This window comes from Triticum urartu, chromosome 6A, assembly GCF_056163025.1.
Source record: "Triticum urartu cultivar PI428250 chromosome 6A, HENAU_Tu73, whole genome shotgun sequence".
NCBI lineage: Eukaryota > Viridiplantae > Streptophyta > Magnoliopsida > Poales > Poaceae > Triticum > Triticum urartu.
In genome coordinates, this window is record NC_141878.1 from 308,786,526 (window position 1) to 308,814,003 (window position 27,478).

Consider the following 27,478-nt stretch of genomic DNA (forward strand, 5'->3'; position numbering starts at 1 on the left):
AAGTATATCTTCACCCAACCAGATTTGAACCTTAGGCAAAGACATTGGTTGGAGTTGATCTCAGATTACGACTTAGGGATTACCTACAAGCCAGGAAAGGCCAATGTCATGGCTGATGCACTAAGTCGTAAGTCCTATTGCAACAATCTCATGTTGCAGTAGGGCCAACCACTTCTCCATGAGGAATTCTGTAAGCTTAATCTTCACATTGCTCCTCACAGATTCGTTTGTACCTTGGTGGGGGAACCTACTCTTGTGGATCATATCATAGAAGCCTAGAAGCATGAAACGAGGATTACCCAGATCAAGAGAAACATTGCCAAGGGTATTGCTGGTAGATTCTCTATAGATGACCGAGGTGTTGTTTTCTTTGGGAATCGCCTGCTGGTCCCCAAGAAGCAACATCTTCGACAACTGATCCTTAAGGAGGCTCATGAATCTCCTCTCACGATTCATCCCGGTAGTACTAAGATGTATCAGGACCTACGCAAGAGGTTTTGGTGGACTAGGATGAAGAGAGAAATTGCTCAGTTCATTGCTAACTGCGATGTTTGTCAAAGCGTTAAGATAGAGCATCAAAGGCCTCCTGGCACCCTTCAGCCTTTAGCTATTCCCGAGTGGAAATGGGGTAAAGTTGGTATGGACTTCATCACCGGCTTTCCCAGGACCAAGAGAGGGAATAATGCTATCTTCATAGTCATTGACCGTTTTTCCAAACTGGCTCACTTCCTACCTGTTCGAGAGAGTATCACTGCTAGTCAGCTCGCTAACTTATATATTTCTTGAATAGTGCCACTTCATGGTCGTACCAACCTCAGGGAGCCCGAGAGCTCAACGTCTGGCCTCACCGCAACGCCTCCCCTCGGGAAGGACGCACGAGGGGGCTGGACATGGGGGCTGCGCCCAGGCCACGTCCAAGCGTACGCCACCCAGCCAGGTCTCCAGGACCTGGTCGTCGCACGCCCTTCCCGAGCCGAGCCTCAGTGAGGACAAAGGTATAGAGATTGTTTGCATGTCAAGGGGGACTCCTGAGCATCCCGACTCAGGAGCCTAACTGGTCACATAGCCCACTACAAAAAAAGACACATCCGTGACATTTTGGGCCGAACGATTTTTTTTCTCTCATACATATGACACTTCTATGACGATAATTGTGACAAAACCCGGTATCATCATAGATGTGGTGGGCTCCTACTTCTATGACAAAAAATCATGATAGAAAATGGGCTTTTCGTCCTGGGCGGGCCGGAGACGCAGCTGCATGACATTCTTTCGGCCGTCCTTGACGGAAAAAACCGTGGTAGAAGCGAGGGGGAGGAAAATTTCAGGGAGTTCCCGGTTACGGTGGGAGGTCGGGGCCGAGCGATGCACGCTTGTCTCGTACACGTACGCGCGTGTGCACGAGGCGTTGGCTCTAACTGAACCCGAGCAAGGCGTTGGGCTCTAACTGAACCCGAGCGATTGCACTGCAGGCTACGCGTTACTGAACCCGAGCGATCGATCGATGGCTGTTAACTGAACCCGATCGAGCGATTCCTTTGCTACTGCTGCTAACTGAAGTCGATGGATTAGATGAACAGTGAGCGTTGCGGGGGGGGGGTTGGATGAACAGTGAGCGGTGGCTTTGCCTCTGGATGAACAGGACCCTGTGGTGGTGGAGGGCTGGATGAACAGTAGATGATGGAGGGGTGCCCGTGGAGGGGTGGATGAACAGGACCCCGCGGTGTGGAGGGCTGTATGAATAGTAGACGGTGGAGGGGTGCCCTGTGGAGGGGTGGTTGAACAGGACCCCGTGGTGTGGAGGGCTGGATGAACAGTAGACGGTGGAGGGGTGGTTGAACAGGACCCCGTGGTGTGGAGGGCTGGATGAACACTAGACGGTGGAGGGGTGGTTGAACACTAGCCCGTGGAGTAGCGTGCCGTGGAGGCTGGATGAACAGGAGCCCGTGGAGGCTGGATGAACAGGAGCCCATGGAGGCTGGAGGAGGTCGACGGTGGAGATGAACAGTATCCCGTGGAGTCCCGTTTTGCGGTACGCCACACCCCTCCCGATGAACAGGACCCCCGTTTCGACTGTAGCGCTCCAACACAAGTCTGTTTCATCCGTTTTGCGGTACGCCACACCCCTCCCGATCAACAGGACCCCCGTTTCGACCGTAGGAGGTCCGTTTCCTCCAATTTGCGGTACGCCAGACCCCTCCTGAAGAACAGGATCCCGTTTCGAACGTGGCCGGTTGAACACATGGTCGTTTCCTCCGTTTTGCGGTACGCCAGGCCTCGTTCCCATCGCCTGTTCCGTCCAAGCCCTCCCGATGAACACGACGCATTTTGTTTGCCTCCCCATGAACATGATGCATTCCGTTGCCTCCCCATGAACACGACGCATTCCGTTGCCTCCCCATGAACACGATGACGACTCTGTTTCTCCATTCCGACCCAGCCATGTACACGAGCCCTAGCCATACGTATGCGCGAGTAGGCGTTCGAGACCCCGCCCGTATGTACACATACGTGGCCGTATTTTCTTTCTTGCACCCTAGCCGTTGTACGTACGTGTACATGCTACGTGCGCGCCTCTACTACGACACGTGCACGCCTCTACATCGACCAGTATATATCTACGTACACGTTCGCGACCAGAATGACAACACTACATACGCTTCGACCAGGTGGGTCCCGACTGTCAGGCACTTCCTTGCGTGCCAAGATGTAGCTGGTGGGTCCCAGCAGTCAGGGGGGCAAAATACGGTGGCCCGTCCGGTGGGTCCCCGCTGTCAGGTGGAGGAATAATTATTTTGCACGTAATAAGGAGGCACTTCCTTGCTGCGGCCATGGACCCAGCTGTCAGCCTCTCCACGTATAGTCCACGTCCGATGGAAGCCGTTCCTTGACCACGTTGACCACGCCGCGCCGAGAGCACCAGGGCGGTGGACGACAGCAAGGCCTAGGAAGGGGACGACGCGGAGCCATGGAAGACGCGGCAGTGGATGCCCACGCGTAGAGGAGTACAAGGGTTCAATGGTTCGCTGCGGTGTGAGGCTGCCGTCGCTGCAGAATAACAGGGGGTGTGGATGAGTACAGGGATGGCCTGGACAGCGGTGGGAGTGGTAGGGGGTGGTGAGGCCTCCGCCACATCGCAGCCAGCACACGGGAGGCAGGAGCACGAGGCACGACCGCCGCTGGTTTGGGCGGCTGGAGCAAGAAGACCAGAGATTGAAGAAGCACTACGGCCGTTGGATGGACATCGTACGGTCACTGGAGCAAGAATTGTGCATATTGACTAAGTTGACAAAGCCCTCCATCCCCGTCAACTTAGTAGGCCCGCAAGTCAGCCTCCCACCAAGGTGGGTCCCATCTAGCAGGGGGTATTCTTTTTTTGAGCGTAATAAGGAGGCACTTCCATGCATGCGAAGATATAGCTGGTGGATCCGAGCTATCAGCGGCGGTAACGTTTTTTTCACGAAATACAAAGGCCCTTTCGGTGGGTCCTTGATGTCAGGTGGAGGAATCATTATTTTGCGCGTAATAAGGAGGCATTTCCTTGCGTGGGACCATGGACCCAGCTGTCGGCCTCTCCACGTACAGTCCACTTCAGATGCATGTCGATCGTTGACCACGTTGACCAGGCCGCGCAGAGAGCACCAGGGCGGTGGACGACGGCGAGGCCTAGGAAGGGAACGACACGGAGGTAGGGAAGACTTGGCAGTTGTTTCCCACACGGATGGGAGTACGACTGTACGAGGGTTTACTGGTTCGTCTGCCGTTGCCGGAGAATAACAGCAGGAGTGGGTGAGTAGAGGGATGGCTAGGCCAGCGATGGGAGTACGGTGGGGCGGTGAGGCCTGCGCGGCAGAACAGCCGGCCGCAGGGAGGAGGGAGCAGGTAGTCCCGCCGGCGCTTGTTTGAGCGGCTGGAGCTGGAAGAGCAGAGATTGAAGAAGCACGATGGCCGTTCGATGGACATCCAACAGTCACTGCTTGTGCGTCAACCTTTTTTAGGAAAGCCTCAAATCTGTGGAAAATAGCATACAACCCATCTGCCATTATTTCTAATAATTTACAATGCATTTGCTAATTCTTAAGGTTTTTTTGGTGCCCATATTCTTTTTGTTAGCATTACAGCCCATATTGTGGCCATGGTTAAAAAAATAATGAAATTTTGCATATTTCGGTGCGGTCCGAACTGTTTTTAATCCCGAAATTTCGACTCACATTCAAACTGATTTTAAAAATAAATGTATATCAATATAAATCCAACAAATTCTCCACGCATAAAAAATAATGTAATTTAAAATCTCGAAATGAAAAAAAGATATTTTAAACTAATTGCCGGTTTGATGTGTTTTAAAAATGTACATCCCATTTCTCATTACCGATGGGCCATTTTCTCGGCCAGCTGAATGAAGCTCTCCTCGTATTGAAAGATTTGCAGCCCAACAAGCCTGACAAAGAGACTTACTTCGCAAATCACAAAAAAAACTGGGTTGTGGCCGTGGACCCAGCTGTCAGCCTCTCCACGTACAGTACTCTTCCGATGGAAGTCGGTCATTGACCACATTGACCACGCCGCGCCGAGAGCACCAAGGCGGTGGACGATGGCGAGGCCTAGGAAGGGGACGACGCAGAGCTGGGGAAGACACGACAGTGGATGCCCACGTAGAGAGGAGTACGAGGGTTCACTGGTTCGGCTGCGGCGTGAGGCTGCCGCCGCCGCAGAATAACAGGGGGTGTGGGTGAGTAGAGGGATAGTATGGGCCAGCGGTGGGAGTAGTAGGGGGCGGTGAGGCCTCCACGGCATCACAGCCGGCCACGAGAGGCAGGAGCACGCGACACGACCGACATAGCTTTGGGCGGCTGGAGCAAGAAGACTAGAGGTTGAAGAAGCACTACGTCCGTTGGATGGACATCGTACGGTCACTGGAGCTAGAATCGTTCATATTGACTAAGTTGACAAAGCCCTCCATCCTCGTCAACCTAGTAGGCCCACAAGTCAACCTCCCACCATGGCGGGTCCCAGCTAGCAGGGGGAGTATTCATTTTTCTGTGCGTAATAAGGAGGCACTTCCGGTGGGTCCGAGCTGACAGCGGGGGGGGGGGGATTTTTTTCCACGAAATATGGTGGTCCGTCCAATGGGTCCCAGCAGTCAGGGGCAAACGTTTGTTCGCAAAATATGGTGGCCCGTCCGGTGGGTCCCAGCAGTTAGGGGGGAACGTTTTTTCCGCGAAATACTGGTGGCCCATCCGGTGGGTCCATGCTATCAGGTGGAGGAATAATTATTTTGCGCGTAATAAGGAGGCACTTCCTTGCGGCTGTCGTGGACCCAGCTGTCAGCCTCTCCACGTACAGTACTCTTCCGATGGAAGTCGGTCATTAACCACATTGACCACGCTGCGCCGAGAGCACCACGGCGGTGGACGAAGGCGAGGCCTAGGAAGGGGATGACGTGGAGCCGGGGAAGACGCGGCAGTGGATGCCCACGCAGAGAGGAGTACGAGGGTTCACTGGTTTGGCTGCGGTGTGAGGCTGCCGTCGCCGCACAATAACAGGGGGAGTGGGTGAGTGGAGGGATGGCCTGGCCAGCGGTGGGAGTAGTATGGGCACGGTGAGGCCTCCGCGGCAGCACAGCCTGCCACGGGAGGCAGGAGCATGCGGCATGACCGGCGCTGCTTTGGGCGGCTGGGGCAAGAAGACCAGAGGTTGAAGAAGCACTACGGCCATTGGATGGACATCGTTGACCATGCCGCGCCGAGTGCACTAGGGCGGTGGACGACGGCGAGGCCTACGAAGGGAACGACACGGAGCCGGGGAAGACACGGCAGTGGCTGCCCACGCGGTGCAGAGTACGAGGGTTCACTGGTTCGGCTGCCGTCGCCGAAAAATAACAGGAGGTGTGGGTGAGTAGAGGGATAGACAGGCCAGGGATGCGAGTATGATGGGGCCGTGAGGCCTTCCCGGCAGCACTGCCGGCCACGGGAGGCGGGAGCAGGCGGTTTCGACGGTGCTGGTTTGGGTGGCTGGGGCAGGAAGATCAGAGACTGAAGAAGCACGATTGCCGTTAGATTGACATCTAACGGTCTGACGCCGGTACATTCGATTGTTGACTAAGTTTCTTTTTTGAGAAACATTGTGTACGCATGAACTTAGTAGGCCCACAAGCCAGCCTCCAAATCTGTGGCAGACAACATCAAGCCCATTTGCTATTTTTTATAATTTGCAGCACATTTGCTAATTCTTAAGTAATTTATTACAGCCCATTTTCTACCCAGGACCACGGTCAAAAAGTCCAACCTTATTTTGCATATTTCGGTGGAGTCCGAACTGTTGTAATCCCGAAATGATAAACATTTTTTAAGAACTTACTGATTTTCCAAAAAAATTGTTTTGTTTTTGTAAGCAAATAAGAGGTGGGACAATTTAGTTGGTTTAAGGGAAAACCAGTGGTAAAAAAATCAGCGCTGGGTGGGAGAAAACAACAAAAATAAGGATGTAAATATGAAAAGGGAATTTTATGTGTTTTCAATATAATGATACGTGTATATGAACTAGTAAAACTATAGGTAGAGATTAGAAAACGGATGTAGGACATGCGTTTCAAGAGGAAAATAGAACTGGGCTGTGTGTTTGATTCAATAAAAAAACTGCGTGCGGATGTTGTAAGACAAAATATAACTAACGCTGGCGGGCCAGAGGACAGTAGACACCTGCTGGATCTTTGTGCCCCGTTGTCGTCATGGGCTGGGCCTGTTAAAAACAAAACAACCCTGGGCAATCTACAGCCCAGTTGAAACTTGCTCGACCTGCAAAAACAATATACGTGCTCAATAAACGAGAGAATTCTGCAAGTACAGACTGATAACTGGGATGCAGCACGGATATTGTTTTTTTATCGTGATAATAAGTGCATGCACTTGTTTAAAAAAATGGAGAACTGGGAATTCAAATGGCGGGTGCTTATGCTACCCATCAAATAAAAATCAGGTGCCTGAAAATTCGTTTCGAAACAAATGATTTAGCTTTATATCCACGTCGACCCTTGGCATGATGGTTGGAAGCAAATGCAAGTTCATACCAAAAGATCGTTAACAACAATACCAACTTGCGGACGACAAGGTAGTACAACTACCAATACCAAACTAACTTATAATCTTTTTACTCCTGGCCCTAGTGTTCGTCTGGTAGAAAATCTTGAAGAGGACCAGCTCCCGCTCCTTCTCTTGCTCCAGGTCCCCGAGGGGGTACTGGTGCATCACCCAGTTGGTCCTCTGCTGGTCGAAATTCTTGTTGGTGTGCAGCACCAGAACCTTTTTTGCTGCCCGTCTGCCGGCCGTTGACCATCACCGGCAAGGTATTGCCGGTCTTGTGCCACATCGCGTGCATGCCGCACTCTGACTGTATCTTGCGACGCGTCCATGCGCCCCTTTTGAACGCCCTAGAATTGCGCTGGAAGAAATGCTTCCTTAGACCACTCAGTGTGATACCTGCAGTATTGTGGAATACGTGTTTTAGTGTACCTAGTTGGCATTTTCATAACATCTTTGGCATGTTGCAGTCACTTGTTTCACTTTTTATTAACTGTCAAATTGTAATTGCTTCACCAGGTCTGCGTCTAAAAAGAAAAATAGAGCTATAAACAAAGGAATATGTTTGTGCAAGTAGACGGTCGATCGGTGTCTTACCTGGAAGTTTCTCAGGTTGGGTGTAACATATGTCGTGCTCGCTGTCGATGGTTGGTATGAACAAATCGATGAGAGAGTGAAATCTCGTGTTGTCAGCACTCACTTTGGCCTCAAGGTGCTCGATCAGCTCCTGATCCGTGGGATCGAACTTGACGCCAGCCGGCAGCACGGGCCAATCCTTCTTCGACTTGCATCGGTAATTCCAGTTATATGGTTCTCAATGTATGATCAATCGACTCTTTTAAGTGAATGATGAAAGATTTCGATAGATAAGTGGTACTCCAAATCTGAAGTCCAGAATACCCGAACACGCCGCCGGGATTCTTGTGTCACCTCACACGCAGCGTGTTGTCACGTCAATTCAATGTGTGGACATGATGAATAATTTGACCAACGTATACTAGTACTGCTACTGTACTACTTACTAGATGTATTTAGTGTCACAATTTATACATAGGTTTAACTAACAAGTACGCACTTGAAGCCTAATTGATATATATATATAATGAGTAGCACTATTCTAATCCCAGGATTAGAATAACTATTTGGAGCACGGCGCGCCCTATATAGGGCCCGAAGATGCGTTCCCGAACTCCTGAGAAAACCCACCCGACCGGTCAAAGAAAAAAACCCACCCCACCCACTTCCCACGACTCCCTCCACTACCCTCTCCCGATCCCATCTGCACACTCCTCACGGCATCGCGCCGCCACCGATGAACTTCTCCCGATCCACCACCGCCGCCCTACATCCCGCCGGCGCGCCTAACTCCGGCCACCTACCACCGCCGCCGACGAGCTGATCCAGCGCCGCGCCAGGTACGGCCGCCCCTTCTTCCCCAGCGCGCTCCCGCCACCAAAGCGCCCCCGCGGCCCATGGGACCCGCCGCCGGTCTCCTCCTACAACCCCGCCGCCACCGTCCCCCGGATCCAGCTGCAACTCCGCCACACGCCTCGGATCCGGCTGCGGCGCCGCCCCCACCACAGGATCCAGCCATCGCCCCAACCGCGAGATCCGTACGCCGCCCCATCCGGCCGCTGCGAGGACATCGCCCGGTGGTGCAGTGCGGTGCACCCTTCCCTCCCGTCCGGCGCGAACTTCCGTCTACACCATCTCGACCTTCCCTCCCCTTCGGTGCAGCCTGCCCTCTGCTCCGGCGCGCCCTCCTACTCCTCCTTCACGTGCAGCATGAACCTGGCCTTCGACCGCGAGCTAATCCGCCCGCCCATATACTTCGGCCTCATGGGCGACGGCCAGCCAATCGGACGCTACGACGACATTTGGCCGACTGGTGCGTCAAGGTAACTATAACTAAACTAAACACACACATCGTCTTTGAGTTTGGTCTGGCTATACTGAACTTTTACTGAATAATTTGTGTATGTGTGCAGGTGATCTGCGACCACCTTGGGATAGGAGTAAAGACGGGGCTGCCCTACATCTGGCACAGCAAGGCCAGCAACCCGTTCGTGAACCTGAAGGAGTACAAGGGCATCTTCGGGCAGGAGGACATCATCCCCTTCTTCTAGGTCACAAAGCTGACAAGGAATGCGACACCGTGCAGAAGTGCTACATCTCGCTCTCGGAGAGGGTCAAGGAGAAGCTCGGCAAGATCGACCCGTATTTCATCAAGCTTGCCGACGCCATGGTCATCTGGATCGAGGCCCGGGACATGCTCAACTCCAAGGACTCCAAGGATGCCGACGCCAACTGCAAGCTCAAGGGGAAGTAGATCGAGGTCAAGGGAGAGAACCTTTTTTTGCATTAGCATACTGAGCAGGCGGTGAGGCGGCGTATACCGGTTTCTTCAGTTCGTAGGTTCAATGCGTGCATTAGGTATTCAGGTTCAGGCTGTTGTGTACTACAAAACATTAGCTGCCTGTATGTGATAAAACCATGCTGTTTCTTATTTTGTTTATGTGAGAAAACAAAAATGTATTTTAGAAGTTCATTTATTATTTCCCCAAAAGTTCATATATTACTACCTGTATGTATTTTGACATTTCACAACAACTGACAAGAATTGCGGCTGGATAGAGCGGCAAAACGATGGTACGCCACTCAAGCAGTGCGTCACCGGCAGCTGCGTCGTCTCCTCGGCAGCAAAAAGCAGCTTAACTGAAGTTCAATTCGTACGCTACTAGTAGGTCAACTACAGCAGCAGCAGAGTTCTTAGCGTCTTGTTCCTAATTTCCCCATGTGAAATTCTATAAAAAGGAAGGAACAATCTCCTTCTGGCTCAGCCATCGGTGATCCCGTTCGTGCTTCTCCTCAAGACCAAGTCGAACTTCACCAAAAACTAGAAAAAAGATGAGCACGTTCGTGCTTCTGCTGCAGACCAAGTCGAACTTCACCAAAAACTAGAAAAAAGATGAGCACGTTCGTGCTTCTCCTGCAGACCAAGTCGAACTTCACCAAAAACTAGAAAAAAGATGAGCACGGATGCCTGTCGATGTCCGTTGTGTTATCCTGCTGACCAAGCAATTCAAAAGGGGCAGGTGGTTTTGTTTGCCTAAAGTACAAACATAAAAACATTCAGTTTTGATTCTCTGTAGTTATTCCTCCTAACTCGAGGGAGCACAAACCATCCAAATATGTGCTCTTATACCTTTTTCTGTTCAAAGTGTGGTGAGGAATGAGAGGTACAATATGTCTTTTTTTATATGAAAAATGTTCGTATAGAAACAAGCAGGAAACAATTGAAACTATGTCCTTCTTTTGTTTGATTGTTTCTGTATTTGGCTTCTGGAAAAATTTACTTGAGTTCCGTCTAGAAAATTTTGAAAATTTCAAATTGTAAAAAAGTTGAAACTTCAAATAGTTAAAAAAATCATATTTCCATGTTTCTAAAAAAATAAACGAAGAAGTTGTAATAAAAAAAGAGTTTGATGTTCACGCGCGAGGCCCGGCCGCGGCGTCGTCCTGCTCCGCCGCCGCGGTTGTGGAAGATGACCATAGTATTGTGTGTAATGCCTGCACATAGTGTACCAGCACATAGTGTTGTGTGTAATACGAATTGGTGTTGTACTGTGCATGTATATTCTCGTGTAATTTTTTGCTTTTTGAACATGAAGTTCATGTTTTAGAAAAAACTAAGTTCAGAGGTATCACATAACAAAAACTTTCATCCAAAAAAACCCAAAGGTCATTAGAAAAAGCATCTCAAACAATTTTGTAAAAAAGATTTCTCTGTTAAAATAAACCTAGAAGTTCAAATTTAAAAACGGTGTGGTTCGATGTCTATCAGAAAGCAGGATTTTTTCCATTACTAAAATAAATAAAACTAGGAAGTCCATATTAAAAAGATGGAGAAGTTCAATGATTATAGGAAACTCAGATTTTCCTCATTAGTAAAGAATTGAAACAAGAAGTTCAAAAATAAAATAACAAGAATTTCAACTTTAAAAAATAGAGCACTTCAAAATTTCATAAAAAAGATTAAGAAAAAAACAAGGAAGTCCATATTAAAAGGACGGAGAAGTTCGATGATTATAGAAATATCTCATATTTCCCTCGTTATTAAAGAATGGAAACAAGAAGTTCAAAAATAAAATAACAAGAAGTTAAAAAATAAATTAACAAGAAGTCCAACTTGAAAAAAATAGAGCGCTTCAAAATTTCATAAAAACGGATTAAGAAATAAAACCAGGAAGTCCATATTAAAAAGATGGAGAAGTTCGATGATTATAAAAACTCAGATTTTCCTCGTTATTAAAGAATGGAAACAAGAAGTTCAATAATAAAATAACAAGAAGTTCAACTATTAAAAATAGAGCGCTTCAAAATTCATAAAATAAGATTAAGAAAAATAAGAATAAAAATTCATAGAAAAACTCAAATATTTTCATGTAACCGAGAGAAGTTCAGGTTGATAACTGCTAGAAGTAAATGTAATACACGGCGTGCATTTTGTATTAAAAAAAGAACAAAAAAGAAAATGCAAAAAGTTTTGTTGTTATAAGTTCATGTCCTTCGTCGAAGAAAGTCAAAAAAATTATTGTGAGAGAGATTTGTACAAAAGGAAATAACATTTGTGTAACACTGGCGAATGGATGAGAAAATTACAAACGAAAATACGTCACAGAAGTTCAACTGAAAACAGCAGGAAGTTCACCTACTACACTGAATGAATTTCAGATGAAAAACTTTTAAAATCGTCGCGAGTATGAAAAAACGATCAACACGGGAAAGTTAAGTGCTTACAGCAGCTTTCCACCGGTATATCACTTGCTCAATTCCGGTGAGTGGATGGAGAGCTACGAGCAGTGGATGGAAACCTACGAGCAAAAAAATCACGTGAAAAACAGAGTGAAGTCCAGGTACACGCGCCGAGAAGTCCAGGTTCTTCACACCGTGCATTTTCGAAGAATCTGTTTCGCGATAAAGGCAGAACGCATGATCCCGCCGTTTTCGGAATTACTTGAAAACGGCTAGGAATCAGAGAAAACCATCAACATGAAAAAGTTTCGCATTTTCTGTAGCTTTTCAGCGGTATATTATTTGCCCCATTCCGATAAAGTTTGTAGAAATTACGGCAAAAATATGTTTTTAACCATTTTCAAAACTGACATAAAACCGTACTGAATTAGGATAAACAATATATACAAAAAAGTTTCGCATTTCTTCAATCTTTCCAACGCCATATCATTTGCTGCATTTGGACGTACGGTTAAAAAATTAGCTCAAAAATACGAACTCGGTGGAACTTGTACCATTTTCTAAATTACTTTTAAACCATTCAAAATTAGAAAAAACTTTTAACATAAAAAAGTAGCGCCTTTTCATAAGCTTTCCAACGCCATATTATTTGCCTCAATTGGATTAGCCATTTAGAAATGGCGTCAAAAATACGAACTCGGGTGTTCGGTTTACGAAATTTTATGATTTTCCGAATTACTCTTTTACCGTAGGGAATTAGGGAAAACTTTCAACATGTGGAACGAGTGGTTTTGCAGCAGCTTTCCAACGCCATATTATTTGCCTCATTCCGATAAACGGTTTTAAAATGCGATCGAAAATACGATTCATGTTTTTTGTATGAAGAAAAAACGGTTTTCAAAACTGCTCTTAAACCGCTTACATTTTGCCAAAATTTTAACTTGGGTAATGATACTGATGTCCATAGCTATCCAACGGTATATCGCAAGCCCATTTGGACACCTTTTAGCTGAAGTTCAACCTAGTTTTCGGGGAAGGTCAGGCGCGTTACTCGGGAAGTTCATGTTGTGATCAGAATATTATTCTGATCCCGTGATCAGAATAGTGTTTATGTATATATATATATATATATATATATATGCCTTCTGCACAACATCTCCATCATCATTATCAGTACATCCTACGCAGGTGAGTACGGATGCACTTGATCCCAGGAAGGTATCTATCCTTCAAACCAGAGGAGTGCTTCAAACTAACAACAGTACATAATATCCAACAAAAGAGGGTCGTGCTATAGCAGCAGAATATATGGCTCAGTCTAGATATCAGCACGAATCAAGTTGTCCATATTTGCTGTTGGCATGAACCACATCTGTCACATCCCTAGCTCTACCCTGGCCTTGGACTAGTTTGGTTGCTGCATCATGTTTAAATTCAATTGAAATTTGAATTGAGGAATTTTCCAAGCCTCAGAAAACCCCTAAAAATAACCAACATTTAAATCTCATCAAATGAGTCCAAGAAAATGTTCCTGTTATTCTGTGAAAATATTGGCATGAGGTGAAATTCAAACCAATATTTTGGGAGTAACAGAAATAATTTATTTGGGCCTTTGATTTAAATCAATAATATATTTGGGTTGGAATTATTTCTGTTATATAAGAAATAATGTCCAAATAATCCCAAACTGAAATGTTTCATGTTGGGTTTATTCCATACAATGAGCATGAGCAGTTTGGTGAATTTTGGAAGTATCTAAGTATTTTTAATAAAGCCACAAAGTTGCAGAATAATAGAAAACAGGAAATATAAAAAAAAGAGGAACCTTACCGTGCAGCCCACCACTATAGTGGCCTACTGGCCAAAGCCAGCCCGGCCCACCAGGGGCAGCACTGTCTTCTTCCTCCTGCCAGGAGGAGAAGCAGCTGCGTGCCCGATGGCCGGCGAGCCACGCTGGCTCCTCCCTGCCTGCGTGCCCCCCCCCTTGACTGCCTGGTCGCCGCCACGCACCACCCCCCGACCCCCTCGTCCTCTCCCCTCTCTCCCTGGACCTCTTTCCCTCCTCTGTTTCCTCCCTTCTCTCTGTTCGTGGGCGCCGAGACTGCCGACAAGCACCACCGCGACCACAGCCTTCCCCGTGCCCTCCGACGTGACATCGAGCTCCGCCGTTGACCCATACGCCGTCTCCACCGAGCCACGTGATGAGAAGAGCCTCGGAGCGCCGCTGCGACGTCTTCTTCCTTCTCGGGTCACCGAGATCACCGGCGACCGTGCTTCCGCTCCGACGCGTCCCCGAGCCCGCTGGCCTTCTCCTCCGCCCCGCAGTGAGCCACTGACCTCCCCCATCCTCTTCTTTTCTCTCCCCGTGCGTCGTAGCGACTACACCGTGCTCACCTGCACGCGCCGCCGCCCGCGCTCGTCGCCAGTGGTGCTCCGGTGACCATATGGTCCCGGGCTTGAGCCCATTGCACTCCCGCATCGCGTAGGAGCCATAGGTGCTAGCGCCGCCCCGCCTAGGCCACTGCAGCAACGAGCTCGGCCTCGCCCGAACTCCGGCAGCCGCAAGGCTCGTCGCCGGCGTCGATTCCAGCCGTCCCAGGCCCGACAACCACGACCAATTGACGCACCGTCGCGCCAGCTTTCTAGAGAGCCCAACCAAGCTTCGAACGAAGCACCACAGCTAGACTCCGAGCACCTCTGCCGCGCCTGGCCATCGCCGGCGGCCTAACTCCGGCGAAGCCGACGTGGCGATGTCATTAGCCTCTAATGACGCCTTAACTAACACCTTAGTGCCACTGCCGTGTGGGCCCCGGCGCCAAAAATTAATTAGTTTATTTTCTGTTTAGATTAGTGCTAATCGGTGTGGACCCCACGTGTCAGCTTTGACTTGGTCAAGTCAACGTTGACCGGTTCCACCTGTCATAGACCCAAATCAGCCTGAGACACTGACCAGTGGGTCCCAGCATCACGTTTGACCTGGGCTGACGCTGTTCACTTGATGACATCATTCTGACGTCAGGCTGACGTAGTAATGCTTTTTGGATTTTAAATAAATCAGAAATGATTTATTTAATTCAAAAAATGTCCAAAACTTCCAAAAATCATAGAAATTCAAGCGTAACTCCAAATGAAATAAATTATATATGAAAAATTATCAGAAAAATTCAAGGAATCCATCTGTACCATTTTCATGCATGTTTGAGCAAGTTAACCTCACTGATTAGGATGAAACATGATTAGGGCAAATTTCATAATAGGTTTGGAGTTGGAATTTGATATAATTTTGAATTCCACTTCAATTAAAATGACTTTCTACTGCATTAGCCAAAACACAATCATTTTTCCATGTCATGAGCATGCATCATATTGTTGCATATCATCATGTGTTGATTGAGTTCTTTCTCAGTTGCCGATGTTTGTCCCCTCTTGATAGACGTTGTACCGACGCTATGATCGTTGACACTGATGAAGACCCAATGATATCTTCAGAAGTGCCAGGCAAGCAAAACCCCTTTGTTCATTCTGATACAATCCCACTCTCTCGCTCCTGCTCTCTTTTACTGCATTAGGACAACAACGATTCAACTGTTACTTGCTGCGGTAGTTGAGCCCCTTATCCTCTGCATGACCTATCATTGCCACAGTAAATAGAAGAAACCCACTAGTATGAGTAGGAGTTGTTTGAGCCCTGATGTGCCTACTCATTCATGCTTGTTTGTCATGCCTGCTATTGCATAGAGTTGTGTCAGGTCTGATTCATCAGGGATGAACCGGAGGTGTGTAAACATGTCCTACAATGTGTGAGCTAAGTGTGTGAACATGATTTGGTAAAGGTAGCGGCGAGAGGCCATGTAGGAGTACATGGTGGGTTGTCTCATTGAAACCGTCCTCAGGAACTGAGTTCTGTGTTTGTGATCCATGAAACAGTTACTTCCACGCATTGGGCCCGAAACCAATGGACCCTCTCAGCTTCTTGATCACCCTTTTCCTCTGTCCAGGAGTTGCAACTAGTTTTTGGTGTTTATAGGATATGTGTTGGCGGCCGTGCGTAGCGCTGACCCTAGGGGTGGGCTATGTTGCGGTAGATACACCGTGGCCGGGCATGCCGGGCACCCGTTTGGTGTCTCGGAACCCTGTACACATCGTTCAGGGCCGTATGTGGAAACCTCGGCCGGAATCCCTGCGGATGGAACCTGGATAGGCGATAAACCTGGCCTAGAGACTTGAGTGTTTAGGTAGGCCATGGCCGACACCATCGTTGGGCTTCCGCTTGAAGGTTGTTGAGTACATGTCATGTAAACGGCGGTAAGTGGTGAGAGCGTGTGTGAAGAAGTACACCCCTGCAGGGTTAACATCATCTATTCGAATAGCCGTGTCCGCGGTAATGGACTTCTGGGTTTCCTATAATAGTTCATAGACAAGTGAAAGTGGATACTCTAAAATGCGCAAGATAAGCGTGAGTACTATGGATGGTGCTCTCGTAGGTAGACGAGAGCGGATCCATAGTAGTGTATTGAATGGTGAATATGTGGACTCGTGTGCGCCACCTCAAAAGAGTTGCTTGCAATCGTAGTTCAGGTTAGCCACTGAGTCAAAGCTGGCTTGCTGTAGTTAAACTCCACCACCCCCCCCCCTTGTCGATACCGATGCATATGTAGCTTAGTTCTGATGTAAGTCTTGCTGAGTACCTTTGTACTCACGTTTGCTTAATTTATGTTTTGCAGAGAGATTTCAGTCTCGCTAGTAGTTCCACGTGGACTTCGATGTTTAGCTTGATACCTCAGCTACGATCTTGTGCCCTCGACAGGATTTGGTAGATAGTCAGGCTTCTTAGCCTTCTTCATTTGCAGTTGTCTGTACTCAGACAAGTTAAGGTTCCGCATGTGCTTGTTGCTTTTATGCTCTGTATGTTGGGTCATGGGACCCATGTTTGTAATATCTCGCTCCTCGGAGCCTAATGAATAAATACTTTGAGTCATAGAGTTATGTTGTGATGCCATGTTGTATGTGCACATATCGAGCATATTGTGTGTATGATTGAAATGCTTGGTATGTGTGGGATCCGACAACCTAGTGGTTTATCCTTGGTTGCCTCTCTTATGGGGAAATGTAGTCTTGTGCTTCCATGAGCCATAGTAGTCCGCTACAGCCCGGTTCACCGGAGTCCTGCTAGCCCAGCACTACTGCTCAGGACACTTGACTGGCCGGCATGTGTTTCACTTCGTTCCTATGTCTGTCCCTTCGGGGAAATGTCACGCGGTGACATCCGGAGTCCTGCCTAGCCTGCTATAGCCCGGGTTCCCGGAGTCCTGTTAGCCCAGTGCTACAGCCCGGATTCACACGCTGCTGACCGACATGCTCGATGTGATTCAGGTATGCCTGTTCCCATAGGTTATTGCCGCTTTGGGTTCACGACTAGCCATGTCGGCCCAGGTTCTCTGTCATATGGATGCTAGCAACACTATCATATACGTGAGCCAAAAGGCGCAAACGGCCCGGGTCATGGTAAGGCGACACCCGTGGGGATACCATGCGTGAGGCCGCAAAGTGATATGAGGTGTTACCGGCTAGATTGATGTGACTTGGAATTGGGGTCCTGACAGCTTTGGTATCAGAGCATGACTGTCTGTAGGATTACCAAGCCAACCGGTTGAAGTTGAGTCTAGAAATGCTTTAGTTATGTAAGGGAATTGATTTTGGAAGGGAACGTAAGGCTCTTTTTACTCCTTATCCTCATGACCTTCTGATCTGAGTCATCTTATCTTTCTATGGGGTTAAGAACTAGGTTTCTCTTCTATCTCTCAAGATGACGTGTTACTAAACCGTAGTTGCCTAGGATTGTTGAGTTCAAGCCTCAGTTCAGTTCCTACTACTTCCATATGTTCATAGCTGGCACCAGAACCTTGATATGATGTTGTTAAGTGGTTATGCCACCATTTTTGTAGGTTGTCTCAAATCTTTTTGAGCAATTACAGCCGTTATGATGTCCGGGTTATCCCAGGTTCCTAAACAATCTAATGCATCTGCAAATCCCTTTCTCCTGTGTTCGATGTCTTTTGGGCGAGATTAATCACACTAACCAGTGTGTTGAGGTATTCCATTGCCTCGATATATATGTTGGAACTATTATTATGACCCTAGTTGTCCTAGGGAACCACCCAGTAATCTAGTAATGCTTTGTGTCTCTAGTGTGATGATTCTGGCCACCATTCTCGAAAGCATCCCGTGATGCCATTTAGTTAGTAGGTATTTTATTTCCGGGTCCTTAAACCCAAGATTCATTCTACTTACATCCTGTTGATAGTGTTGCTCGTACCTTTAGGATGTTATTAACCTCTGCATTAGTCCTCGAGGACCATGGTATTTCCTTCTTCCAAATACTATGAACCACTTATGGGAGAAGTTTGTTGGATCAAAACATCACAACAAGAGTGCTCTCGATGAGTTCCCCATTCTATATTGTGATTCTGCCAGTCCTACCGTTCTGCATGGGTTGTCCGGAAGAAATGTTGAGCTTTGCTCGACATATTAATCTATGCATCCACAACTCAGAAAATCATATGTTCCTTGAGTTGTTCCTCTTTAGTTGTATTCCGACCATCCCCTATCAGTTGATAGCCAAGAGTATGTGTGCATTTGTGTTCATCAATGCCCTTTTATTCTTGTGGTCTGTCAAGCCATTCTATTCCGGAATGACTAGGAGAAACAAACTCCATTACCTCATCCATATCCAGGATTGGGTCAAAGTAGTTGTGTTCCACAGAACAAATGCCAATCTAGCTTTTGCTCTGTTCTAACCTATAGTATTACCCCCTTTATGTCAAGATTGTCATGAGAATTGCACCCTCTCTCATGAATTCTTGACGCAGTGATACTTATTACCATCATTTTTCATTCCTCGGTCCCGTGTTGTCGCAACTGGAAAGCCGGCAAGTGAACCATGATGTGTGAAATCAATACTTCTAGCAACTAGTTGCTAGGTAGCTAATGGACAATAATTTCTTTCCTAGCGTGTTGGTTATTGAATCATCATCCTAAGATTGATCATGCTACCTAGTCCACTTTTCCTCGTGCACTCTTCGATCAATGAGTTAGGATTGGGTCAGTCCCTCACTCTCTTGATCATATCGTCTTGCTCTGAAAAGCAAGATTGTTCCCGAGCTTAGGAACATATCGGTGGTTCGTGATTTTCTGAATATTTCCTCGGAAATATCACCAGGTTGCCCCCTGACTATTATGTTGTGCTCGTGATCAAGTTGTTTTCTTGTAAACCACCCCTTCTCCAAGAATCTGTGTTGGATACCCTGAGCTAGTTGGTTAAGCTGAACAACAACTTGGAGAGTTGGAAGATGAAAGCTTGTCCGGCTCAGTTCATTCCAAAGGGATATCCTTGTGTGTGCGTGTGTTGAAGAAAGATGATATCTCCATCGATTGGTCCTCGTGATCAGTTGTTGGATCTATTGCCTTGTCAAAACTTTGACTTGAGTATGGGCTATCATCAAGTCAAATCAGAACCAACGATGTTCGTAATGTTGTCTTACTCGTGGTTGATTCCTCGAGCATACACCATTAAATCTTTTGGTTTGACCAATGCTATCACTGTGTTCACATGATGGTGGAAGTCCAGTGATATGGGAATTTTGATGAGTTGCTGTTGAGCCCATCAGCAGCATTTTGTCTCCCCCATGATTCATGCTGAACATTACACTAATATTGGAAACTTGGTAAGTATTGCCTTCATGTCCCGCTCATGAGGTATACGTTTGGATGAAAGGAGTGACTTCCTCTAATTCACGTGCATTTGATGAAAGTTGCCGCTGTGAATTCGAGAAAGCTTGTTTTTGCTTCCTTCGGAACCATCCCAAGTCAGTCATGCATATGTGCGAAGTATTCTATGGTCTGGAGACTTGCAACCTTCATTCTATATGAATCCCTAGCACACCAAGCCACTGATTGATTTGTTCAAGGAGAAGAAGTTTCTTCTTAAGAGCTAGACTTAAGCAAGGACTTGGATATCCTCGATGATGGTTCCCCATCTAGACTCAGTAGTGTTCTATTATAAGACTACTATGTGGTCATGCTTGTCTGGGACAGCGTGTTCACAGGTTTGTAGCAAAACCGGCTCATGTTTTGGAGATTCCTACCATAGTCCATTTCCTGAGAATCTCGCAATGACATCTCGTCGATTTGTGTTGCAAACTTTCATTTTCTTTCTAGACTCGATGAGTCTGGAATATCCTGACACCAACCAGATCTGAATCTCGGGCAAATATGATGGTTGGACCGTACTCCAAGAACTATATTGTCGGTCCCTCTGTATCCAGTAATGTGGATGTCGTGGCCAACACACCTAACCGGAAGGCCTATTATTGTAGTATCCTGGTTGAAGAAGTTAGTCACCTCCCCATAAGGATCTCGTAGGATCTGCCTCCATAGTTATTCCTTATGGATTCTTGAGCTTACGAAGTTCGACCTTTTACTTGATGTTCTAGATATCAAACCATATCTATGAATGGATTACGCTAGCACATCAAGGAGAACATTAGAGGCGGAGTGCTAAATGTCTCTCGGTTGATCATCCAGATTCTGATCCCTTGGCCTCGCTAAGGTGAAATCTGAGGAAGTGCTATCTTTCTTTGCATCTGCATCTTCCACCATTATTCATCATGGTAGCATGTTGTGTTGCCAGGATCATTGACATGGATATTGGCAGAACCTTGATGAATACGGAAATGCTCAAGTTCTTGAGAGCACGCGCAAGCACTAGGATTTATCGTCGGCATTAATTGGGATCCGTTCTTAGTTTCTTCGATTATGCCATAACCTTTCAAACAGTGGAATCTCTCTCTACTGTTGGGTTTCTCCCCAGTTACTAGAATCATTCCTAGCATTTGCATTTTGTTCCCAGCTTGCACCGCCATTGTGTCATCCTACTACGGACTACCCTTCTCAGTAATTACTGATCAGGATCATCTTCAAAGTGGTCCTACCACGGGTTCCATCCATCTCCGATGATAAGCAAAAATCATCCGTTGCGTTGTCTTCAAAAAGGTAGTCCATATCATCCATCCTAGTCAAAGTATGCCATCTCTTCGAGCTATCTCAAATGATCAATTGTAAATTGCCTTAAGCTGGTATGAAGAGTTTCAATGATCTCTGAATCAAAAGTAATTATTTTTGCCACTTAAGGGAATATTTTTGCGAGTCACCTTTCTTTATATGTCTCGTTATGGTATCATGGCAATTATCTCCTCGCTACTTTGAAACCATGCATCATCCTACTTAAGCGTGGAATTGTTTCCTACTGAATTTGAACCTTTATCATCCGCTTCTTTCCATCACCCCTGATGTGTGTTTCGTGTCTCAGCTCAAGCGATGTTTTATATCTCACTCCATGAGTTGATCTTAAGTGCTTGATCTCCGAGGAGATCGATTTCTGTAGAATTTCTTTCTGCCGTCATCATGCTGGATGAAGACCCCGAAAGCAAAGACGTCAAGATCAAGATGACGCAATGAATCAATATCCTCAAGAAAGACGTCTGGATCATGAAGATTGTGCTAGCTTGTGTCCCTCTATCTCCTTACCTCACGACTTGAATCTCGGGACGAGATTCTTGCTTAGTGGGGGTGACTTGTCACATCCCTAGCTTTACCCTGGCCTTGGACTAGTCTGGTTGCTGCATCATGTTTAAATTCAATTGAAATTTGAATTGAGGAATTTTCCATGCCTCAGAAAACCTCTAAAAATAACCAACATTTAAATCTCATCAAATGAGTCCAAGAAAATGTTCCTGTTATTCTGTGAAAATATTGGCATGAGGTGAAATTCAAACCAATATTTTGGGAGTCATAGAAATAATTTATTTGGGCCTTTGATTTAAATCAATAATATATTTGGGTTGGAATTATTTCTGTTATATAATAAGTAATGTCCAAATAATCCCAAACTGAAATGTTTCATGTTGGGTTTATTCCATACAGTGAGCATGAGCAGTTTGGTGAATTTTGGAAGTATCTAAGTATTTTTAATAAAGCCACAAAGTTGCAGAATAATAGAAAACAGGAAATATAAAAAAAAGAGGAACCTTACTGTGCAGCCCACCACTGTATCGGCCTACTGGCCAAAGCCAGCCCGGCCCACCAGGGGCAGCACTGTCTTCTTCCTCCTGCCAGGAGGAGAAGCAGCTGTGTGCCCGATGGCCGGCGAGCCGCGCTGGCTCCTCTCCCCTATCTCCCTGGACCACTTTCCCTCCTCCGCTTCCTCCCTTCTCTCTGTTCGTGGGCGCCGAGACTGCCGACAAGCACCACCGCGACCACAGCCTTCCCCGTGCCCTCCGACGTGACCTCGAGCTCCGCCGTTGACCCATACGCCGTCTCCACCGAGCCACGTGACGATAAGAGCCTCGGAGCGTCGCCCCGACGTCTTCTTCCTTCTCGGGTCACCGAGATCGCTGGCGACCGTGCTTCCGCTCTGACGCGTCCCTGAACCCGCCGGCCGTCTCCTCCGCCCCGCAATGAGCCACTGACCTCCCCCATCCTCTTCTTTTCTCTCCCCGTGCGTCGTAGCGACTGCACCGCGCTCACCCGCACGCACCGCGGCCCGCGCTCATCGCCGGTGGTGCTCCAGTGACCATATGGTCCCGGGCTTGAGCCCATTGCACTCCCCGCATCGCGTAGGAGCCGTAGGTGCTAGCGCTGCCCCGCCTAGGCCACTGCAGCAACGAGCTCGGCCTCGCCCGAACTCTGGCAGCCGCAAGGCTCGTCGCCGGCGTCGATTCCGGCCGTCCCAGGCCCGACAACCACCACCATTCGACGCACCGTCGTGCCAGCTTTCCAGAGAGCCCAACCAAGCTTCGGACGAAGCACCACAGCTGGACTCCGAGCACCTCCGCCGCGCCTGGCCATCGCCGGCGGCCTAACTCCAACGAAGCCGACGTGGCGATGTCATTAGCCTCTAATGACGCCTTAACTAACACCTTAGTGCCACTACCGTGTGGGCCCCGGCGCCAAAAATTAATTAGTTTAATTTCTGTTTAGATTAGTGCTAATCGGTGTGGACCCCACGTGTCAGCTTTGACTTGGTCAAGTCAACGTTGACCGGTCCCACCTGTCATAGACCCAAATCAGCCTGAGACACTGACCAGTGGGTCCCAGCGTCAGGTTTGACCTGGGATGACGCTGTTGACTTGATGACATCATTCTGACATCAGGCTGACGCAGTAATGCTTTCTGGATTTTAAATAAATCAGAAATGATTTATTTAATTCAAAAAATGTCCAAAACTTCCAAAAATCATAGAAATTCAACCGTAACTCCAAATGAAATAAATTATATATGAAAAATTATCACAAAAATTCAAGGAATCCATCTGTACCATTTTCATGCATGTTTGAGAAAGTTAACCTCACTGATTAGGATGAAACATGATTAGGGCAAATTTCATAATAGGTTTGGAGTTGGAATTTGATATAATTTTGAATTCCACTTCAATTAAAATGACTTTCTATTGCATTAGCCAAAACACACTCATTTTTCCATGTCATGAGCATGCATCATATTGTTGCATATCGTCATGTGTTGATTGAGTTCTTTCTCAGTTGCCGGTGTTTGTCCCCTCTCGATAGACGTTGTACCGACGCTGTGATCGTTGACACTGATGAAGACCCAATGAAATCTTCAGAAGTGCCAGGCAAGCAAAACCCCTTTGTTCATTCCGATACAATCCCACTCTCTCGCTCCTGCTCTCTTTTACTGCATTAGGACAACAACGATTCAACTGTTACTTGCTGCGGTAGTTGAGCCCCTTATCCTCTGCATGACCTATCATTGCCACAGTAAATAGAAGAAACCCACTAGTATGAGTAGGAGTTGTTTGAGCCCTGATGTGCCTACTCATTCATGCTTGTTTGTCATGCCTGCTATTGCATAGAGTTGTGTCAGGTCTGATTCATCGGGGATGAACCGGAGGTGTGTAAACATGTCCTACAGTGTGTGAGCTAAGTGTGTGAACACGATTTGGTAAAGGTAGCAGTGAGAGGCCATGTAGGAGTACATGGTGGGTTGTCTCATTGAAACCGTCCTCAGGAACTGAGTTCTGTGTTTGTGATCCATGAAACAGTTACTACAACGCATTGGGCACGAAACCAATGGACCCTCTCGGCTTCTTGATCACCCTTGTCCTCTGTCCAGGAGTTGCAACTAGTTTCTGGTGTTTATAGGATATGTGTTGGCAGCCGTGCATAGCGCTAATGCTAGGGGTGGGCTATGTTGCGGTAGATACACTGTGGCCGGGCATGCCGGGCACCCGTTTGGTGTCTCGGAACCCTGTACACATCGTTCGGGGCCGTATGTGGAAACCTCGGCCGGACTCCCTGTGGATGGAACCTGGATAGGCGATAAACCTGGACTAGAGACTTGAGTGTTTAGGTAGGCCATGTCCGACACCCTCGTTGGGCTTCCACTTGAAGGTTGCCAAGTACATGTCGTGTAAACGACGGTAAGTGGTGAGAGCGTGCGTGAAGAAGTACACCCCTGCAGGGTTAACATCATCTATTCGAATAGCCGTGTCCGCGGTAATGGACTTCTGGGTTGCCTATAATAGTTCATAGACAAGTGAAAGTGGATACTCTAAAATGCGCAAGATAAGCGTGAGTACTATGGATGGTGCTCTCGTAGGTAGACGAGAGCGGATCCATAGTAGTGTATTGAATGGTGAATATGTGGACTTGTGTGCGCCACCTCAAAAGAGTTGCTTGCAATCATAGTTCAGGTTAGCCACTGAGTAAAAGCTGGCTTGCTGCAGTTAAACTCCACCACCCCCCCCTTGTTGATACCGATGCATATGTAGCTTAGTTCTGATGTAAGTCTTGCTGAGTACCTTTGTACTCACGTTTGCTTAATTTATGTTTTGCAGAGAGATTTCAGTCTCGCTAGTAGTTCCGCATGGACTTCGATGTTTAGCTTGATACCTCAGCTACGATCTTGTGCCCTCGGCAGGATCTGGTAGATAGTTAGGCTTCTTAGCCTTCTTCATTTGCAGTTGTCTGTACTCAGACAAGTTAAGCTTCCGCATGTGCTTGTTGCTTGTATGCTCTGTATGTTGGGTCATGAGACCCATGTTTGTAATATCTCGCTCCTCGGAGCCTAATGAATAAATACTTTGAGTCATAGAGTTATGTTGTGATGCCATGTTGTATGTGCACATATCGAGCATATTGTGTGTATGATTGAAATGCTTGGTATGTGTGGGATCCGACAACCTAGTGGTTTATCCTTGGTAGCCTCTCTTATGGGGAAATGTAGTCTTGTGCTTCCATGAGCCATAGTAGTCCGCTACAGCCCGTTTCACCAGAGTACTGCTAGCCCAGCACTACTGCTCAGGACACTTGACTGGCCGGCATGTGTTTCACTTCGTTCCTGTGTCTGTCCCTTCGGGGAAATGTCACGCGGTGACATCCGGAGTCCTGCCTAGCCTGCTACAGCCTGGGTTCCTGGAGTCCTGTTAGCCCAGTGCTACAGCCCGGATTCACACGCTGCTGACCGACATGCTCGATGTGATTCAGGTATGCCTGTTCCCATAGGTTAGTGCTGCTTTGGGTTCACGACTAGCCATGTCAGCCCGGGTTCTCTGTCATATGGATGCTAGCGACACTATCATATACGTGAGCCAAAAGGCGCAAACGGCCCGGGTCATGGTAAGGCAACACCCGTGGGGATACCGTGCGTGAGGCCGCAAAGCGATATGAGGTGTTACCGGCTAGATCGATGTGACTTGGAATCGGGGTCCTGACAGCATCGCCGCATGTCGGGTTTGCAAAAGCCATCCATCGCATGGAAGCTTGATGCCTTTCACACACTGAAGATTATTTGGCGACAAGCTGTGTCGACGAATCTCTGGATATGGTGATTCATGAAACCCATGGTATGATGTGTAAACACAGCCCCCTCGCGAATGGAAGTTGCATAACACAGTAATCATCGCCGGTGATATGATCGATGATTGGTTGGATGATCAGATAATTGAGCCCGAGGAACAAGGAGTGGTTGCTGAGGCTGTAAACCCGCCTCCAGTTGAATACGCCTGGCCCAACGGAGCTGGGATCTTTCTCGAACACGAAGCATCCATAGCCATCAATGTCATGAACGCCCCATGCATTGTACCGCATGTGGTTTGATGTAATGGTTTGGTCAATTTGGTACGTGTGAATGAGCATCAAATGACCGCCGTCAGCTGAACGAGCGATAAACCACCACCCATCGGCTGGTATGATTCCAGGTCCTGGAATCATGAAGGCCAGCGCATTTGCGTCTACTGCAACAATTCAAATTGGAGATTAAAAGGACAAAAATAAACAATCATGTTCATAGTATGTGTGGAATTAAGATTATTATAACAGTGACACATATCATAGACAGAGAATTGCAATGCCGTGGTCATAATCATACCCCAAGTTAAAAAAATAAGCCAATGGCTTTCATATTCTAGCAATATGTCATGGTTCAAACATCATGTAACAATGAGAGGAAAACAGCTATGACAGCACCTACTCATATTCTACCATAGCACTTACTACTACTGTTCTCATATCAAGTCTAAGCAATAACATGCGTTGTTATAAAAATCCTGTAAACGAGAGTAACATATAGCAATCATGATGTTATGCTCATAGTATGTATTCTAACAATCATTAGATGCCAATTGTTCTCATATCAACTCTAATAATAACATGTGTGGTCATAAAAATCTAGGAAATGAGAGGAACATATAGCAATGATGTGGTTATAGACATGCTATGCATTCTAAATTTGTAACAAATGAACAGGAAGTCGTATTCATATGGTAAAGATGAGATGAGATAGAACAATTACACGACGATAGATTCCACCAATATAGGTAGCCAATCTGTGCGTTGACCGCGTAAACGATGTCGTCATGCACTATAGCATCAGATAGAAATGTTTCCTCAACAGGATTGATGATGAGCCATAACCATGTATGGCGACCGGATTCCAGATAGACTAATCCTTTGTTGAACAAGGCAATGAGCTTGTAATCCATGTAGTCTTCTGATGGTGTGGGCACTTTGCAGATTACAACTTTCTGCAAACAGAGGTCGAGCCAAAAGGTTAATGCGTCTCGTGCATAGTAGGCAGGAGTGTCCGGTGGGCCGCGAGGCTCGATGGTGGCGGTATCCAACGATGGAAGGGTGAACTCTCGCTGGGTGTAGATATCCATGAGACGCCACAAACTACCGGTGTGGTGGATGAGGACGATCCAGTTGGCCTTCATGCCCGCCCAGTAGTGGCCGCGCATGAAGGACAGGTGGACGGGTAGTGGTAGCATGTCGAGGGGCACCACGGAAACCTCCGTAGGATCGTCAAGTCGGTGTCTGGGCCACCTGCGAGGATCGGGCATCAGCAAGCAGGGTGTCTTGAAAAGAGCCGGCCAGTTGCAGACGAGTAGATGGTACAAAGACACCGAGCATGCGGCCAGACGGACGGTGTTGATTAGGTCCATACGACTATAGATCTTCTCCAAGAGAACATCGGGGAGGGAATTCCAATCACGGCTCTGTGTGTCAGTCGGTTCTACCATTGGGGTTTTCGGTGCCTGCGAGCCAGCAGGGAAGTGGATTCGGGCGGGC